At 38.4% G+C, this 21,199-nt stretch overlaps 1 long non-coding RNA gene across 4 annotated transcripts; it reads left to right on the top strand.

The window, feature by feature from the left end:
- Positions 1-17,127, top strand: LOC116543066. 4 transcript variants are annotated; one of them, XR_004265460.1, is made up of 4 exons: positions 6-352; positions 933-1,091; positions 9,710-9,990; positions 14,048-17,127. It is a non-coding gene; the product is annotated as an uncharacterized LOC116543066 (long non-coding RNA). The 4 variants fall into 4 exon arrangements; XR_004265463.1 differs by having other exon boundaries at positions 13-352; positions 979-1,091; XR_004265464.1 differs by lacking the exon at positions 9,710-9,990 and having other exon boundaries at positions 1-352.
- The last annotated feature ends 4,072 nt before the right edge of the window (positions 17,128-21,199 follow it).

The following is a 21,199-nucleotide window of genomic DNA, read 5'->3' as shown; positions in this document are numbered from 1 at the left end:
CCGGCCCCGGCGCTCTCGCAGCTGCCAATCATGCTTCCTAGCCCAGCCCCTGCGAGCGCTTTGGCGACTTTCCGCTGCCCCTCACCGCCCTCCCGCCCCACTCAGGAGCGCCTCGCTCCAAGGATTTACTCAGGAGTGACTAAGTGCACGTAGGTCACAAAGTAACACCAGAAAACGTCCACGTTTTCCCTGGTCCATCAGAACATCGGCCGCCTCCCCTCAGCTGTCTGCAGCCTGCCCTGCCCCTAAGTGCTTGAGAGATGCGTTTTCAAATGACACGTTGAGATCCAGCAGTGAATAGTCAAATCTAGTGAGTCGGGGGCACATTTCTTTCCCGAATAAAATAGTAACGGTAAGTATGACTTCATTAAACTTTTGCTTCAGTTGTGTCTCTAGCCATGCATGTATGTGCATACGCTGTCAAGGAGTAAAATTTTTTCTTACTGTAGGTCAAAGTCTAGAGGTTTTTCTCATTTGAATGTATATATTGATCACCTGGGAATCTTGTTAAAAGAAAACGCAGATTCTAATTCAGTAGGTCTAGGAGGCAGGTTGAGATTCTGCTTTTCTAATGAGCACCTGGATAGAGCCTCCCACTTTGCACCGCCTCTTCCTGGGGCTAACTGTACATGATCACCTATCACGAAGCAATAATGGTGGCAAACGTAATTTTCAGAATGTATGCAGTATAGCAGAAACTGTAAAATTAAAAGTGGCTTGGGAGTCACCTGAATGCTGGTGCTTTTATTCCCTTAATACAGGTCAAGAAAGAGAATACTTAGCCCCTTCTGTGCAAAAGGAGTAACATGGGCGCGGGACAGCGTAAACTTTCCAATTTCCTTTCTTGCCAGGACAACCAGATTTGCCCAAGACGTTCCTCTGTGTACTTGTTTTATAGCTTAAATGTTAATAGAACCCCCTTTCTCTTTCAGATACATCCTGACTGGATAATAAACTATGTGATCAACGTACTTCCAGCTCTCAAAGATATGATTCTGTACAGCCCTCTGGTCAGATCTTCCGGCGACTCATTCAATGAATTCCTTTACCTAAGAGGCCAGGGTTTGTGCCACGGTCTCCAGGGAATAAAGGTAAATAGCCCTCCCCCAAAGCCGACTCCCAAATCTTCCCTGTGATTCTAAGAGTTCATTTGCTTCATCCTGGAATTTTAACTCTTGCTCCACCTAACACCCAAGCTGCCTCTGCTTGTTTTGACACATCCCAGCTCTCATGTTGAAGATGCAAAAAGTGCAGTGAAATCAGAAGGGCTAGGCATCTTCTTTCCCACCAATTCATTGCCTTGCCTTCCTCTTTGGCAATAGAGGAAGACTGAGTTCCAGATCTTCTCCCTATTGCCGCTTCTGCCACCAGCCCATGTCACGACCATCCCTTGCGTAGGAGCCTCTCACCAGTCACCCTCAGCCACGGCCATTCTGGGCTCTTTCACTCAGTTTCTCAATCCAGAGCTGAATACAAAACTGGTTATACCAACCCTCTGATTAAAATCATTTAATGGCTTCCTACTGTTCTTGAGATAAAGAGAAGATAAAAACCAGATACTTGAACGTGCCTTCAAGCCTCCACCTCCCCTGTAAACGTTCCTTTGGCTTCTCCTTGCTTGCTGAAAGCCTTCTCCAAATTCCATGAATGTGTCTCTGTATCCCTCCTACTCTTTATGCGCAGAGCCTTCCCCAGTATGGACTTCCTTCCTCTGTCCTTGTTTTCTTCACCCAGCCAACTCCTGGTCTTCGTGGATTGAATCATAACTTCTCTGATGGGCAAACTTTCCCTGACCTCCATGAGTAGATCTTTTATTTTAGGTTCTCATGGCACCATATGCCTTTCTTTTAAAGCACTTACTACAGCTGTCCCTTTATAATTATTTGTGTCATTCTTTAATTTCTATTCCTATCCTCCGCTCAACTCCAAATTTCTTGAGGGCAGATACGATATATCTTTCCCTCCACTTACTATTGTGTTCCTAAGCATCTAACATGTAATCGATGTTTGATAAATATATGTTAGATGAATAAATGAATCAAGCAATAAAGATTTAGAAGAAAATTTAGAAGGAAATTGATCGTTCTAGTTACTTCAAAGCTCTGGAGAAGACATTGTTACCTAATAGTTTGAGTTATAAACAGACTGCATTTTAGCCGAGAATGATGTCACCATTACTTCCTTTTCTGAAGAATGGAGAAGTATGTGGGTTTCTTTCTTTTTTGTTGTTTTTGTTGTTTTTTCTTACATTTGCCCAAGTTCCTCTGGATTGCATACATATACTTTCTTTCTCCTCAAAATGCAATGTGGCAAATAAATGTCCAATAGGTTCCAAAGGCTTTCCTTTCCATAATTTTCACAAAGACAGATGCTTTACATTGTTGGACGCTAGGTATTTGAATCCATCATAGAATGTTTAACTGGTGTTCTTTGTCATCGTACATCATTAACATTGATTTTGATTTTGTTTGTCCTTAACATTTCTGATTTAATCTTTAATCTCCTGTGAAATTAAGAAGAATCAGAATTCAGCATTGCCAAGTGCAAACTAGTCTTTTGAAAATCATCATAATAAAAATAATAGAGATGTAAACTCAGGTACACTGCAATTTGATAATTTTAAAAATTCATCAGGCTGGGTGCAGTGGCCCACACCTGCAATCCCAGTACTTTGGGAGGCCTAGATGGGAGGATCATTTGAGCCCAGGAGTTCGAGACCAGACTGGGTAACATAGTGAGACTTCATCTTTACTAAAAATACGTTAAAAAATTAGCCAGGCATGTTGGTGTGTATCTGTAGGGCCAGCTACTCAGGAGGCTGAGGTGGAAGGATCACTTGAGCCCAGGAGATCAAGGCCACAGTGAGCCATGATTGTGCCCCTGCACTTCAGCCTAGAAGACAGAGTGAGACCCTGTCTCAAAAACAAAACCAAAAAAAAAAAAAAAAAAAGAAAAAGAAAGTGTCATGATGCCCTTCCTTTTGAAATTCTTATTGAAATGAATGTCTGATACCCTCAATCAAGACATTGTTTTCCCACATAAGGCTTTAGTGTAATATTTTGTGCATTCGTATCAGCAGTTAATGTGTACATGTAAAAAACCGGGCCATTTGCAAATGGGGACAAAAGAATAATAGCCTGATTCAGGGTTTGAAAAACAAGGAAGATAATTTTTAAGCCCTTAACGAGTTGAAAAACAGTAAATATCAATTTGAACAGAAATTTTAAAAGTTGGCAATCTTTATTTTACCAGTTTTACAAACTCTGTGCGCACCCGTGTGCACGTGCACACACACACGCACGCACACAGTTGAACTGCATCTAAGTGTGGTTTATTTAAACCTTGCATCTCTCAGTTGTGATGAGGGAAGGACTTCCTACATCTCTGAGCTTTTTGTCATGTGGCTGTTGAGGTTACTGTCAGCTAGAGCAGTTAACAGGGAGAGTCTTCTCCTTATAAATTAACCAGTCTCATTCTCAGCCCTTATCTCTTGACCAGTTTTCCTTTTATTGTGAAGCAAACCAATAAGCTACTGAGACTGTAGTTAGTTTGTGAGGGTCATACACCTTTTGTGGGTCATCCAGGATGCCAGCTCCTCCAGGAAGTATTTTGTGATGCTTCACCTACTATGCTTACTCCTTTCCCAGGGATAACCCAGGGAGCATTTAGTTTATTCAGGCATTTTTTTTAATGTTTGCCCCATTCTAACATGGAGTGCATTATTGTTATTTATTTATTTATTGGAATGCTTCCATACCAATTGTAAAGTTTTTGAAAGCACAAAATATTCCTTTTTCAACATAGAACCACACTCAGTGCTCTACAGATAATAGTCAGTGTATGTTTCTTGTCTTCAATAGAGAGAAAAATAGTATCAGTTTTCCTAATCCATTCTCTTGTTTGCAGGTCTTCACAGATATTAATAGAACTTGCAATTATGTCACATGTGTACAGAAAGCATTAATAGTATGTTTTGAAAAAATAGCTTTTTGAAAATTACAAGGATAATATATGTTAATTGTGGGTAGGAAATATAGATTTTTTTTTTTTAAGGCAGAAGTTAGAAGGACTCTTAACCCTCTTATCCAAAGATAATCCTTGTTAAATTTTGGAGCATGTCATTGCAATACTATTCTAATCTTTCCCTTTACAAATGAAGAATTTGAGGATTAAAGGGATTAAGTATTTGGCAAAGGTCTCATAGCTAGGGAAAGAACAGAGCCCAGATTTGAACTTAGTCCTGTCTAGCTCCAGACTTGTTTCACTCTCCAGAACAAGTTGATCAGATGGTTCATCTTTGCCACCTGACCAGTGAAGGATTTCAGGAAATGCCACCCCAGAATACGCTGCTTTGGTATACTGATTATTTTCAGTGGAAGGCAATTAAAGAATGGCAAATGCAGGGAGGATGAGAGACATGTGGAACCTACGTGAACCAACCTCCTGATTGAATCTCAGCCAGACCTCCATCAGCCAATCTCAAGCCTACCTCTAGCCCATCCATAGGGGTCTGCGGAAGAATAAGTCAATGCTGTTTAAATCACTAAATTTGGGTTGGTTTGCTATCTAGAACTTTCGAGGCAATAGCTAAGAGATATAAGGGATATAAAGGGTAAGGAATCATAGAAAAGCAAGGTTAAATAATTTTCAATTGGTAAAACTACAAAGCTTCTTGCAGACAAGAACTACCATGAGGTTTGGTAGTGGGGGCTGAAGATAAGGAAGGCAGTGGGACTACAATTTAGACTTTTAGGGTTACCTACAAATTAAATTATACATACAGTTAAAGAGTATGTCCAACATCCTTCCTTGTTTACTTAAAGTCCACTCTCTCTCCCATCTTGCCATTAGTTCACTAATTTTGTTTAGGATTTGGAAACAGCTTCTCTTAAGGAAATGCCCCGTCCTTGTCTAAGGGTGGATATATGACCCAGTTCTGGTCAGTGAGCTGCAAGAAGAAATCTGATGGGGGCTCATGGGAAATTTCTTTTACTACCTGTTCAAAAAGAAGTGCCTAAGGAAAAGGACTCTGTCCCTCACCCTCACCTGTTTCCTACCTTTGAACATAATTGCAAGGGATAAAACAGTCTGAGATGCTCCAATCACCTGTCAACAATGAGAAGAAGGCCAAAGTATCAGCATAGAACCACTGAATCAATACCAGCAACTACCTCAATACAGACATGATTTGAGTATGGTGGATAGTCTGTAAAGATAGCCACCATCTCCTCTTTGTTTCACTGTACTCACACATTGTTCTGCACAATGAGAGGTGGAATGGAATCTATTTTCCCTTTCCTTGAATCTGTGCTGGCTTTGTACTAGCTTTCACCAGTAGAATATAGTGGAAGTGATACTAACCATTAGTGCCAATTCTGGGACTAGCCTCAAAAAGAGACCTCCTCTCTCAGAAACCAGTTTTGCCAGATGCAGCAGAGTGCACCTATAGTCCCAGCCATTAGGGAGACTAGGGAGTCCCAGCCATTAGGGAGCTATTAAGCAGGAGGATTGCTTGAGCCCAGGAATTCGAGTCAAGCCTCAGCAACATAGTCAGACCCTGTATCTAAAATAATAATAATGATAATAATAAACAAAATACAATTTAAAAAATATAATCAGTTACCACATAAGAAATTTGAATAGCCAGAATCCATCATGGCTCTTGGAAGCCCAAGTTAGCCATTTGAGAGGCCACGTGGAGAAATGGCCAGCTACCCACCATTCTAGGCCTCCTACCTGAGGCACCAGAAATGTGAGTGAAGAAACCATCTTGGATTTTTCTAGCCCCAGCAAATACCAGGGAGAGGAGAACTAGCAAGATGATCCCACTTTGCAGAACTATGAGAAATAATCAATATTGCATTTGTAATATTTAAGAACTGGGACTTTGAAAGTTGTGAATTTCAGAAATAAAATCTGGATTGGTCCCACAATGCCTGATCGCAAAATGAGGGTCATAATGCTCATCACAGAATTTAAACACCTGCACAAAACTTCTTAAAATGCTGAAATATGCTTTGTAAAATTGAAAATGGCACAAGCAGATGAAGACAGATTTCATTTCCAGAGAGAGAATTTACATCCTTGATAGTTATGTTAATAAATTTCATCATGGTAAAACATTCATCTCAAATTCTTAATTTTTAAAAAAGGAATATTACAACAAACAGTTTCAATCTTTCTAACTCAATATGTGCTTCCTTAAAAATACTGGATGACACTCCCATTTGGACATTACATTCCAAGTGCCACAGTCATTCAGTTTAATAGTTACTAAACAAACTAGGCCACAAACCTTGGAAGTCAGACACTTCATCAAACATAATTAATTCCTTTAATTACAACAAATTGTTTTAATTATTCATTTCTCAAAAGTACAACGCCACTTACCAATGTAGGTTAATGGACTTAAAAATATTTACCTTAAGGTGGATTTATTTAGTTGCTATCAGAGAAAAGATTATAACAGTTTTAAGAGTTGTATTTAATGGGTATGTACTTCAAATTCATGATACTATACATCTTAAAACATATACAATGAGTGCATATTAATTATAATCAACAAATACTTCAGATTTACTGGAAATTTTGTAGCATAATCAAAAATAAATATTTCAAAGATGTGGTAGCATTTGGGAAAGTCTTCTCAAAAGTCTGCACCCCTGGAAAGATTCTGCAATTGTTTCAGCCAATCCTTTTCTTTTTTTTAACTTCAGAAACTTTGTTAATTCGCATAAGGGAGGTCAGAAATAAATTTTCATTGTTGACATGATTTGTGCTCAAAATATATAGACTGGCTTACAGGATTGTACAGGCACGCCTCCTGTGGCATGAAAAGGACATACAATCTTATATCCTTTGGAGTAATCTAGGCCTAAGCATCCAGTCCTGTCTTATGCCATTTTTGTAATAGTCTGTCATTTGATCTCAGACTAACTGTATCCTACTTCTCAACATTTTTCACATTTTTCTACGGTGGTGATTTCCTGCAAAATACTGTCACAGCATGCTGAAGGATCAAGAGCAAAGTCTTCACTTAGTTTACAGAAGAGGTCCATGTGGGCTTGCCAATAAACATTTGTACATGTAGAAAATTCAATCTGAGATTTATTTTTATAGTTAAACGTTACCTGGGTATCATGGATGTGGGGAGACCTTGAGTTCTTATCCATTTCTAACTCCTCCCATCTACGAAAGCTAACTAAATATTTATCAATGACAAATTGACTTTTGTCAATTCACAACAGCTCTCGAAATGCAGAAACTTTAGATACATGGCTAAGAAAGATTGCAAGTACTATTTGGTAACAAAACACTTATGCTTTAGTGTGTCAGAGGTTAGGAATGCACAGTGTGATAGGTGCTCTTGCATAATCATTTGCACAAGTCTCAAGAGGTTTTTAATTATTAACCCACAGAATCATTTGAACACCCTGTGCCACTTTTGCCTTCAGGCATTTCAAAGGGTTACCTCCTTCCTGAATCTGACAAAGGACTCATTGGTTATTGCTTAGAATTGCCATGGTGAATGCCTGTCTCCAACTTATAATAAAACTGAATCATCTGTTCCTCACTTAGTCATTCCTCACCTAAAGACTATTAGAATGCTGCCAGTTCTTTAGGATTGCAGAGAAAATAGTTCAGAGAGGTTACCTTTGATATTCATCATCATCATTTTGCCTCCACATGTAAAACCCTTAAAAGACATTTAAAACATTGAACTATGTTTGTAACACTTAATGTTTTATTTGACTAATTGTATAGATAGCTTTTATTACACTCTACTTTTTTTTTCCTCAGCCATCGGCTCCAATAAAACATATTTTTTCTTTATGGGGAGCACCCATGTTCCCTAGGACATTTTTCTCTAAGTAGAGAAAACTAGATCACAATTTTACCATAGAATTGTTATGTGTTTTCATATCAATCCTTTACATAAATATCTTACAAAAGGTAACAATTCTGTACATCAAATTCTGCTCCTGGATGAAGTATACAATCTCTGGCTAGACCTAGAAAATAATATTGGTATAGTGTTTTCCAATTCACAAAGAAGCTCTGCGTATGTGATCTTGCTACACATACAAACTATGTGATGTGAAAAAAAAAAAACCATATGATGTGAAAATTATTAATATATAATTATTATTGTTTATGTTATCAACATTTTACAGATGAAGACATTGATATTCAAAGACATTAGTGAGTTGTCCAAGGCCACCTAGCTAGTAAATGCCAAAATACAAATTGATTGTCTGACTGTTCTTTCCTCTGTTCCTCATAGCTTTCTTAACCTTTCTTTTCTGTTGTCCTGTATGTCAAACTCTATGCCAGTCTTTTATCTCTGTCCCCAGCTCAGGGTACACTGGTGTGCTTAAGTCCATTTGCAAAATCATTTGCTTCCTATCCAGAAATATCAGTATCCAAGCAATATCATTTGCTTCCTATCCAGAAAGGGTCCAGAAGTGTCCTGGAGCCAGGGTGCCCTGAGCACATTGCTCCAGCTTCTCTAGTTTGGTAATCATCAGTCAGCAGATGATATCTATACATACAGAGGAGCCCAGTGGAGCCGCCTGGTCAGGCGAATCACCGCTGAGGGGGCGGGGATGAGGACAGCGTCTTGTAGTATAACCACTGCTCTTGGCACTGCTTGATGCCCCTGTGGTCATTCTCCATTCATTCAAGGCCTCAGAGCCTCTTGGTTCCGACAGCCACACTTGAACCAGGAAACTGCCTTTCAGAATGTTTCTCGGTCCTGTTCTTATAAATGTGGTTTCTCTCTTCCCTACCTACAGGCCTATAATATGCTTTTTTTTCCAAAACAGGGGATCCTAGGCTAGGATTCATGGAAGGAACTCAAATGAAGTGCAAATTGTTATATGTATCTACATAAGTATGTTTTTCAAACTAGAAGATTGTAGCTTTTACCCTATTCTCAAAGGGGCCTGGGGTCAAAAAAAAATGTGCTAATAATATTTAGAGTGCGTGATAGATCTAGAATCCAAACTCCGGCCATTGCACTCTAGAGTGCTCATTATTGACTTCTTTCTTGATTTTTCACTTTCTAAGTGGGTGACCCTGAGCAATTTACTCAACATTCCTGAGTCCAGTTTATTTTTGATAGTCATGCCAGACTTTCATTTCCATGAAGATGGCATAGGAACATTTTTCCTATTCCTGTTGGTAAGTACAATAAAAACCCCAGACATTATGTATTAGGCACATGGAAGAAGACGAGAAAAGGAGGAAAGATAAAGACAAGCCAGTTTGGGATGCCTGGACCGAGGGAAAGCACGTGGCAGTAATTGTTGTGGGCTTCCTATTTGCTTCACATATCTCAGACATGAAGCTGAAGAAGCCAGAAACCTATAAACACAAGAGGCAAGAGTAAATAAAATTTAAGCTCCAACAAAAGCCTCTTCTCTCTAGCCAAAACATTAGGGAAAAAGGCAACCTATCAAGACAGAAACATTTTACAGCGTAAGTCCTCCAACAAAATACCACGTGAAATACTGTGGCCTCACACCTATCTATATCAGTAAAAGACATATGAAGAGCCTAGGTTTCTACCCTTTGAGTCTGCAATGAGGACCCCTAACACTTCTAGTAGGGTAGCATCAAAGAAGGCCAAGTTAGAAGGAAAGATTTTCATCCCTACTGGCCAGTAATGACATCCCCACTCTGCTTCCCTCTGTTTTCATGGTGCCAGTGGAGTCCACATGAGCAGCTTGGACCACATACAGCAGTAACGAGGTATCTCTATACTTCCTCGCTGTGGTGGTATCAGAAGAGACCTATTGGAAATTCAGGACTGTCACTATTGCCTAGAGTAATGAAGCCACTACCACATCCGTGGAGACCACGTGGGGAGGTGGAACTCCAACCTGTACTCAGAAATAGTGAGATGCTTCTCTCCTCCCTGCCTCTACCACACAGGTGTCATTGGATGTCAAGGGGGGAGCCCAGACCTCTTCTGGCAGTAACAAGGTGGTCACTACAAGCAGTAAAAAAGTGGTGCCTCCCATCTCACTGAAGCAGTGTCAAAATTATTAAAACAAATGGTTTGTAATAAATCATAAATCATGTTAACATGATGCAAAAATGTCCAGGTTTCAATAGAGTATGATTCATCATACCCTGAACCAGGAACATCTCAAAATTAATGAAAAGAGATAGTCGATAAATTTCAACACCAAGAAACAGAAATGTTAAAATTATCTGCTAAAAATGTTAAAGCACCTATGATAAAAATGTTTGAACAAGCAATTAGGACCAATGCCAGGAACAAAACTACAACCTCAACCAAGAAATAGAAAATCTCAGCAAAGAAACAGAAAGTATAAAAATTAAACCCATGGACATTTAGAATGAAAACTATAATAACTGAAGTAAGGATATCATTTGATGGAATGAAAAGCAGATTGGAGAGGAATGAGGAAAGAATTGATGAACTGGAAGACAGAACAATAGAAATTGTTCAATCTGAGCAAAAAAAGAGAAATAGGCAGGAAAAATAAAAAAGCAGATCCTTAGGGGCCTGTGAGACTATAATAATATGTCTGTACTTATGACACCAGGGTCTTGAAAAGAGAGGAAGAGGGAGGAACCGCAAACATACTTGAAGAAATGATGGCTGAAAACTCCCCACTTTTGGAAAAGGCATAAACTTATAGATTCAAGAGGCTGAACAAAGCCTGAAAATAATAAGGCTAAATAAATTGATGTCAGGATATATGATAATTAAAATTTTGAAAGCCTACGACAAAAAAAAAAAAAATGTTGAAGCAGCCAGAGTAAAACGTCTTACTTATAGATGAAAAATAAGGATGATAGCAGATTTATCTTCCAAAACTATGAAGGTAAAAAGGAAGTGGCATAATATATTCAGGCACTCAAAGAAAAAAATTTAAACCCAGAATTTTATATTAAATAAAAATATCCTTTAGGAAACAAAAGGAAATCAAGTCATTCATAGATGAAGTACAATTAAGAGAATGTCTTGCCTAAAGACCTAGTCTTAAAAATGTTTTTAAAACAGAAAGAATGATAAAAGAAACTTGGAAATCAGAAAAGGAAAAAATACAATACAAAGAGTAAAAATGTGAGCAAACACAGTAAATTTTCCTTCTCCTTTAGAGTTTTCTACGTCATATTATATAACACTGTCTGATGTGGCTTTAAATGTATGTAGAGGAAATATTTAAGACAATTATTGCAACGAAGGGTTAACGATAAAAAGACAAGTGATAGTTCTATATGTCATTCAAATTGATGAAATAGTGGCACCAGGAGACTGCAGTAAGTTATGTATATATCCAGTAAAACCACAAATAAGCTGTACAAAGAAATGCGCTCAAAATGCTATAGACCAGGCAAAATATAATTTTTGGAAAAAATGTTTGAGTGAAGGAGAAAAATGTAAACAGAGTACTAAGAACCGGAAGAAATAGGAGAACAAAAGTAGACTTAAGTATTATTCCAGAAAAATGAAGATGTGTGTTCCCCCCCCCCCACACACAAAATGGACAAGAATGTTTATAGCAGATAAATTCTAATAGCCTCAAACTGGAAATAACACAAATGTTGTTCAACCAGTGAATGATTAAACAAACTGTGATACATCTATGCCATGGGAATAGTACTCAGCAATAAGAGAAAATGAATTACTGATACATGCAGCCTGATACCAGCAGGCTGGATAAATATCCAGAGAAATATGCCAACAAAATAAAGCCGATTGCAAAAACTTTCATGCTATATGCTTCTATTTATAATACTCTTGAAATTACAAAAATATAAAAATGGAGAACAGATTAGTCGTTGTCAAGAGTTAAGGCAGGAGCATGGCAGTAGGGAGCAGGTGTGACTACGAAGAGGCAACATGAGGAAGCTTAAGGTGACAGGCATGTTCTGTATCTTGACCGTATGGATATCATCATCTTGGTTGTGATATGGCACTGCATATTTTGCAGTGTTATCACTGAGGGAAAACTCAGTTGGGGTACACGGAATCTCTCTGCATTATTTCTTTATATGTGAATCTAAAAATATCTCAAAATAAAAGTTTAATTTAAAAATCGTGCCTGTCAATGTTTTCTTGAAAATCAAATGTGATCATATCTATGAAAACTCTGTATAACTTGTAAAGCATGGATGCATATTAAGTTTTATATATATATATATACATATATATATACACATACATACATGTATATAACAAAAGTTTTATATATATGTGTGTATATAACATTAAGCTTTTAAAATAGGTATTTGAATATGCTATTTCATCAGTCAATTGCACTCAATGCGTTTTCAAGCATTTGTTTGTCAGGTTCTCCAACATCTATGGAAAGAGAAATAGTTAATGAGGATGCAGGCCTGATTCTAATTATAATGAGAGGTAGATAAAAACACTCCTGGGTTAACACATGTAATGTGGCCTTTGTGTCTGAGGATGTTGCTGCCAACAAGACAGTTAACTATTATCAATGATGTGGCAGTGAATGGATTCCAAAACTGGCCTCAAAAGTGATGGCTGGAGGTCACTGGCCACCTATCGCAAAAATTACGAAAGAGAAGGCTTATCAATGATTCAATTTAGTCCCAAGCACACAGTAGGTTTACAACAAATATTTGTTGACTGAATGAATGACATACACTAAATAACTGGTAGCAGTTTGCACTACAATTAAATCTGCACTAGAGTGTCCTGCAGACACCTCTGATTTATCATGTTCCTCCCGGGACTGGCACCTCTGCCTCTGCAATCAAACCAGACACTTCTCTGGCATTCATTTCTTAACAAATGACACCAACATCTACCAACACTAGTTCCATCATGCCAGAAAGCTTGAGGTCTTTCTAGACTCCTCTTCTATACTTGATGATGTCAAACTGGAAATTAAGTACTTAGCATCTTCTTAATTGTCTACCTTCCCCACACTCACTAATTCTGGCTTCCTTCTTTTGTCATTTCTCAACTGGGAAATTTCACACTGCCTCTGTCTTCAATGGTCAGAGTGACTCATCTTGCAGAAAGCTTCCCTGATCAGATGAAATATTTTTAAGATAACATTAATAACCATTGATTGAGCTTTTGCATTACTATACACTATGCTAAGATCCTTCCACACACTAACCATGAGGGTGGTTTAGGAGGACGTATTTTGGTTACCTTCCCAAGTGAATCTAATTGTAGTGCAAACTGCTACCACTTATTTAGGGTATGTCATTCATTTAGTCAACGAACATTTGTTGTATACCTACTGTGTGCTTGGGACTAATAGTGGGTCAATGGGAGAGGTGGATTCTGACAGAATTTTGTTGCTCTTAACAACAGATGCATACCTTCCTTTTTTTTCTTTTCAAAAATATACTTTATTGCTTAGCACAGTTACAGATTTATAGAAAAATGAAAAGACAGTACAAAGGGTTCCCATATACCCACCCCCACCCACTGTCCCCTATAATTAACTTCTTAACTTTCTCTTTGAGGTCTGTTGACATGGCTGTATGAAGAGATAGTTCATCCCCTGTAGCCATCTGGCAAACATGAAGGTAACACTGAAGGCAAACACCAGTATAGCACAAGGAATGTGCTTACGGCCTCACATCTACAGTAGTATAGCAGAGGTTGAGTTAAAGCTCGATGTCATTCCAAGATTATGTTTTGATTATGCAATTCTTGTCACACAATATTGCATTTATTGATCACTTCACTATCTCCTCTCCTGGACTGTAATTTCCTTATAGGTAAAATTTATACAGTCTAGATTGTGATTTCTTCCGGTGTAAGAACCATATGTTTTCATATGACTGGACATAATATTAGGGCAAGTAAAGAGTATGCTTTAGAAATACTGCTTATCTCCTTAGCAGGAAGCATTCTGATGGTCTCTCATGCTCTCTCATCTAAAGATTTGTTTCACTCTTTACCCCAAATAACAGACATAAGGTTCTCATGAGATTGACTACACCCCTAACTCTAGCAGTCACAATTGTCCTAAGTCAATCAAGATAATTCCATCTTTTTTGCTGACATCTTTAGTTTGAAAGTCATAATATGATGAAGGATGATACAATCATGTGATTTTTTAATTGATGGTTGTGGTAAAAGTAACCTCCTCCACCGAAAAAGGAGGCCTAGAAGTCACTGGCAGCTTTCTTCTTCACATTCTGACATGAGGGAAGCCAGCTAAAGGATGAAGAAAATACACAGAGGAAGTAAAGCTAAGAGAATTCCAGGAAGATGAGACCTGATGACATTGTGGACCTTTGGGTCAAACTTAAAAGCTGCCCTAATTCTGAACTTTTCAACTTCATGAGTCAATACATTTCCTTATAGTAATCAATCTGAATAGGGGTTTCTATAACATGCATATGAAGGGTCCTTACTGATAAAATCTGAATTACTTTTTAAATTAAAATCTATTTTATATAAAATGCCACACTGCAAATAAGGTAAATATAGGCTCCAGTCTGCATTATCTAGCAATAATAACAGCATTGATTACCTATGTTCCTTTTTACTTACATTCTTAAAGCATGACAATTGTATATCTAATATTACATTGCTTGCTACAAAACATTTAATAATTTTAGGAAGTGGTAAATGTGAATATTAAAGAAAAAAGAAAATTTTGTCTCTGTATAATTAATTTGCTTTTAGTTGTCAGTTAAATCATGATTTGAGTATAAATACAAATCCTTTGTATTAAAAGGAAACAAGACCAATGTTTCATTGCAGCTAATGCTAGGACTCTGAAATCATGACGATCCTTGTGTAAACTTAAATCATATAGCCCTACGAGCTCAGTTTCCTTAAATGAAATGTTTTGTGAAATGATCTATGTGTGCATATTATATATATATATATATATATTTATGATTATGAGATTTATGTTTTCTTTATGAAGACACAAGTCTGAGCTTTTAAGATCTTGACCTTACGTTTGTTGAATGAATAAATATGGCAAAGATTTTTGGTAAGATTTCATAAGGAGTTCAAAAAGGACTCAAAGTCAATTTGTTATATGGAAAATCTGCTTTTGGAAAAATTTATTTATTGAAGGTGAAAAAGTGGAGATGCAACTTAAATATTCTGATTCAAAAATTGAAACCATATGCCATATATCGTTAACAGGCAAGGAATCGAGAGAAAAGTACAGAAACTCATTCTTTGACTATGATGTTGAAAGTGAGTTCAATAGCCATGAGACTTCTGTTGAAGTTACTGTCACAATGCATTGAAATGAATGGACTCTTCTATTTGTCTGTATAAAAATTTGCCTTGGTTCTTGAGTTTTACAACCTTTTAAATCAAAACTTAACTGTCAGGCAATAATATGACTACTTGGTCTTGATCATAAGTTGTAGTTTAATGATTTTAATGTGGCCTGTCTACATTTATCTGCTTTTATCTCTCTCACTCTTCCGCTGGACTTTGCCCTTTTGATGAAGAATTAATGTTTGAACAAGTCTTCAAAAGGAATGGTGGAGCAAAAGAGAGGAAGGGGAGTGGCAGGAAGTGAGAATAGAGTGATGACCAAGGCTGATGAAGAAGTTTATTCTTTCAAGAAAGCTCTAGTGTGCCTCTGAAGGAACCTAAGCAAAGGAGAGCTCCTTGGCTTTCAGGTTCAATTATTACCTTAGTGGAGCTTGGTGCAGTTCTAAAAGGCATTTTTCTTCCTCCCTAAACTTTTTCCTATTCCCTTGTGACCTAGTTTACTCACTCTTTGCTGTATCCAGTCCTTACCACCAATCATGGGTGCTCCATGCTTTCTCACAGGCCAGGGATCTCCAAAAATATTTGGTTGTATGCCTTTATCAGTTTATAAAATGTGACAATACAAACTTTTTTCCCTTATATAAAATAAGACCTTTAGGGCCAATATGGTGGCTCCATGGTGTCGTAAGCTCCTTATACCTTTCCGTCCCCATATTTCTCATATGGCTTCCCCTTTCAAAGTGATAAGATGGCAACCAGAGCCCTGATCATCATATCTGGGCCAAAGAAGGGAAAAAAGGAAGGATCCTATTTCTGTGTTCTCCCCTTTTAAGGGGACTTCTCAGAGATTCCATCCAATAACTTCTAATTGTTTAGAATCTAATCACTTGACCATAACACAGCTGTAAAGAAGACTGGGGAATATAATCTTTTAGCTGAAGATTATCCAGCTATCACAGAAGAAGAGAATGCTGTTTCTGCCATTTTGCTTCAGAATCTTTTTTCTATTAATTGTCAAGCAGTCACAATGCTTTGCTAAAATATCTTAAGAATATGTTTTTTCCTCTATGCACATCTTTCCTTTTAACAATCTCCAAAATGTATTTCTTCAAGGCATTGGTACAGCACAAAGGAAATTTAATGACTAATCTTAGTAGAGATGAGTTAACACATCTGTATTTTTATTCAGCTTGTAAATCATCTTCCTACACCGTGCGATTTGCTCTAACATTTGGCAATGTCTTCTGTGAATTTCTGAGTAAGTTACTGACAAATGCTTTTTAATCTGTTGCTACCTTGTACCTTGATGTTATTTCAGCCATTTTTACTGTGCCACAAAAAGACACATTTATACGTATTGCACGTCATTTTGTAAAGTATTCAACTGAACATATTATGATTTAATCTTCACTAGATTTCCTGGATGTGTGGCTTTTAGTTATCTATTTAATCATGATGTCTTCATGCTAATATTACCTATAAATACAAGCTGCTTCTCTTTAGGAAATTTTAGTATCTTGATGCAGACCTGAACTTCATGTTATTGACATGACACAGACTTGTGCCTTAAACTATTCATATCAGTGCTGTTTAATAGCGATTTGAGGTAAACTACGGTTGTAATTTAAAAATTTCTACAGCCACATTAAAAAATATAGAAAGAAACATAAGATTAATTTCAATAATATCTAACCTAATATACACAAAACATTAAAATTTCAAAAGAAAAATCACTAAAAAATTATTAGAGATATTTTAATTTTCTTGTACTGTCTTTGATTTTCATTTATAGTTTGTATTTACAGTACATGTTAATTCAGACACGTCACATTTGAAGTACTCAGTAGCTACCTGTGATGAATGGCAATTGTATCGGTCAGCACAGGCCCAGATCTTACATCTATCTACACCCTAAAGATGGGGACATGGGTCTTGTGACTCAAGATCAGTCCTTAAAATTCCATATCCCAAATGACACCTTTAGGGATTAAGTTGTCTCTTCATTGTAATGTGTGATAGTGGCAATGATATTTGGTCATTTGAGTCAACTCCTCCTGCTTCATTTCTCTCAGTTGTCTTACAGTTTCATTAGTGGATATGACTTGGCTTGACTTCCTAGAATTCCTAAGGTGTACACGCAAATACTACCTCACAGAAACACATATTTTGCATACCTTCAGTAATATTTATCTCAGAGACATCCTTACCCTTCACTGAGTGCAGGATTCTTTGTTCTGTTCTACACTAAAAGTCAAATCCTGTCCTTAATACCTAGCTCATGCTATGTACCTTTTCTGACTCAGATTTCCCCGTCAAAGACCATTCACTTCTGTGTTATTCCTTAGGAAACTTCAGGCTACAAGTTACCGAAAAACCTTATACATACTGTCTTCAAACACAAGAAATTGTACTAATGCACACAACTGGCAGAACACAGACAGGGCAGGTGCCATGCATGGCCGAATAATGCTTTCAGGCACTGCCTTAAGTTGGGGTTCCCAAGAGGAAGACTCTAAGACAGGTATTTGGGTCTATGTAGTTTGTGGAGGAAAAGCCGTCTGAAGAAAGGGAGTGAGGAATACAGGATGGGGCAGAGAAGGAGTGAAGCAAAGATGTGCTATCAACTGGAATCGGCTTCCGCCTAATTCCACAGGGAACTCGGGGCATGAATTGCACCACAAAGCCAGTCCCACCTTGAAACAGGATGGTGGTCTTCTGTACTCCTGTGGCAGTCAGACATTTGCTGAGGGTTATTTCAGGGATGAACGAGGTGCGCAACTTCCAGCAGAGGGGAGTCGAGCTTCTTATCTAAAGGGAGCAATTCTTGGGCGGAAAGAACAGCTATTAGCAGCGGTATGCTTTAATTTGTTAGGAGATCAGGGTGAGGCACTCGCAGCATCTAATATGGCTGCATTTTTCTGATTGTCTTGGACATGTCCTTCTCTATGCATGGATTTTATCTTCAGCATTTCCCCTCTCACCTGGAAAACCTGCTTTTCTTATGCGGATCCTGAGGGAGTCAGAGTGTTAAATTTCCTACTAGTCCACCAGGCGCAGTGGCTCACTCCTCTAATCCTAGCACTTTGGGAGGCCAAGGCAGGCAGATCACATGAGGCCAGGAGTTAGAGACCAGCCTGGCCAACATGGCGAAACCCCATCTTTACTAAAAGTACAAAAATTAACTGAGTGTAGTGACACCTACCTGCAATCCCAGCTACTCAGGAGGCTGAGGTAGGAGAATCCCCTGAACCCAGGAGGTGAAGGTTGCAGTGAGCTGAGATCCTCCACTGCACTCAGCCTGGGTGACTCTGTCTCAAAAAAAATAAAAATAAAAAAAGAGATAAAGAAAATTCCCATGAGTCTCTCAAAAGAGGAAAACCTTCTAAGAAGCCCCAACAAACTTTCTCTTGCTTCTTAGCCAAAATGTGGTCATATGATCATTCCTGAAACTTTCTTTAATAAGGAGGATGGGATTAAATGTTTACCCATCAGTTTCACACCTTGATATAAGATCGGTTCCCACTGAGGGAGAAGAGGAATAGACGACTGAGTGTCACCCTCAAGGTACATAACTCACAGCGAGAGGAAGCCTGAGAAACTAATTTGTGTTGACATATAAATAACCGTTAATGGTTTCTAGAAGGCTGTCTGTCAGGAATTTTTGTCTCCTGTAATGCAAAAAGGGGAGGATTTAGCCAAAGAATATTTTCACAGAACATATTGTCACATATTACAAATGTGAGTTGTTACCTCTTTATTTTTCTAACAACTTAGTAAAAAGAAACGTAAATAAAAAGAACTTGCATTATATATAAGTATACACACACACATAAGAGCAAGTTTTATAGCTGATGAGATGAAATTGTCGATGATTACCAGATCTTCCTAATATAAGACACTGTATACTTCCATATCGGCATGTATTTTTATTTACCATTCACTCTACAAAGTGAAGCAGATTGCTTCGTGAATTAGAAATCCTGGTTTGTTTTGGGTTTGTTGTTGCTGTTTCTGCTTTTGGTGGTGGTATTTTAAAAGACAGGATCTCATTCTGTTGCCTAGGCTGGATTGGAATAGTAGGATCATAGCTCACTGTAACTCCTGGGCTCAAGCAAACCTCCCACCTCAGCCCCTATGTAGCTAGGAAGACAGGTGTGTGCTACCAGACCTGGCTAAGTTTTTAAAAATGTTTTCTCACCATGTTGCCCAGACCAGTCTCGAACTCCTGGCCTCAAACACTCTCCCTGTCTTGGCCTCCCACAGCGTTGGACTCACAGGCAAGAGCCACCACACCATGCCACAGAAATCCTGGGTTTTGTCCTCAATGGCACCACTTATTAGCTGTCGTGATTCTAGTAAACTAATTTAACCTCCTGGATTTTTATTTTGTTTATTTCCAAAATAAGGAAAAAGATTTATCTGGCCAGAGAGGAGCATTGTGACATAATGAGTTAATGAATGTAAAAGTGCCTTATAAAGTATAGGCTCACATATTTTATGATTTATTTATTACAGTATTATTACAACAGAGAATTGGTTTATGGCAATATGATCTATAACATTTCTGGAACTCCAACAATATTCCAGGTAGTGAGACTGATGCTTTCAAATATAGTATGTATGTGCCTCTTGAATCTCAGGGCTAGAACCTGCACTGACCCATAAAGCATGGTAAAAAGGATGCTATGTGATTTTCAAGGCTAGATTATCATGGGCTGTTCAGCTTCCACCTTGTTTTCTGAAACGCTCACTGTTGGCATTTGAGCGCTATATAAGAAGTCTGACCACCCTGACGTCTACATGATGAAGAGGCCTGGAGGAGAAATCACAAGGTGAAGCCCTGAGACTACATTGAGAGATGCCAGTGAGCTTTAGCTGTGAGTCCTCCCGGCCCAGGCATCAGACCTGACGGTGAAGAAGTCTCCGGTTAATTCCAGCCTCCAGCCGTTCAAGTTGGAGTCTTCCAAACTGAGGTTCCAGACATTGTGGAGTATGGTCAAGCCATGTTGGCTATGTCATCTGAACTCCTAACACAAAAAATTCATGAGCATAATAACATACTCATTGTTATACCAAGTTCCTGAGTGGTTTGTTATGTAGTAATAAATAATTGAAACACTTTATCAGTAAACTGTTTTGATTAGTAAACCATAAAACTCTGCATCATCTCTGACAGCTGAAGAATGACAATGTTCATGCATTTAGAAGGGAGAGCCTAATTTCTCATAAAGGGTTGCAGTCTGCAGGCTGGTCATCCTACACGGAAGCATCACTTCTGGCAGAAATGAGAGCAAGCACTTTGAGGGAGGGGTAAAGGGAACGGGAATTTATGCTGAGCAGTGGCTGAATTTACATAGTCAATAGACTATAGGAGAAGTCATGAATATTTTATGAAAGGAGAGACAAGGGCATGCACAACTGAGCTTCATGCCTCTTCATGGGTTGCATGCTTAAAAAATGGCAGCCTTAGCATGATCTGCAGCAGGGATGTGGGGGAGCTGGGTTGGCCCTCTGACATCAAAAGGTGAAGCAGGGGACACGAAAACCATCGCTGTCCATCCTCTGTGAGCCAGCCAAACCAGTCTGGAGATAGTGGTGTCAGTTTTTAGGAAGGGATGCATTGTGAAACCAGTGAGCGGTCATGTTGCAACCACAGAGAGGGATAGGGCGTCCAGTTGCAGCCTGAGATGACTAACTAAAGGCAATAAAGAAATGAATCCTTTATTGCTAGTTTTCCAGAGTTTGCGTCTGCTTACTTCTTAGGAAAGAATTCTGGTTAAAGTTTAATGAGGAAGGGGCATACTGATACATATCAAACCTCTGGTCCTGTTACAGCCGGGAACCCCGTTTTGAAGGTTTCTCTGGAGTTGCCTTGGCCAAGAGGGAGTCTGTTCAGTGGGTTGGGGGATGGGGGATCTTATTTTTATTTCTGAACTCAATTTTTATAGTTAGAAACTGAGAGCGAGAGAACTT

Source organism: Sapajus apella, unplaced genomic scaffold, assembly GCF_009761245.1.
Source record: "Sapajus apella isolate SASKATOON/1434 unplaced genomic scaffold, GSC_monkey_1.0 scaffold4, whole genome shotgun sequence".
Lineage (NCBI taxonomy): Eukaryota > Metazoa > Chordata > Mammalia > Primates > Cebidae > Sapajus > Sapajus apella.
Note: the sequence above shows the minus strand (reverse complement) of the source record. Positions and strands in the feature narration are given on the sequence as shown.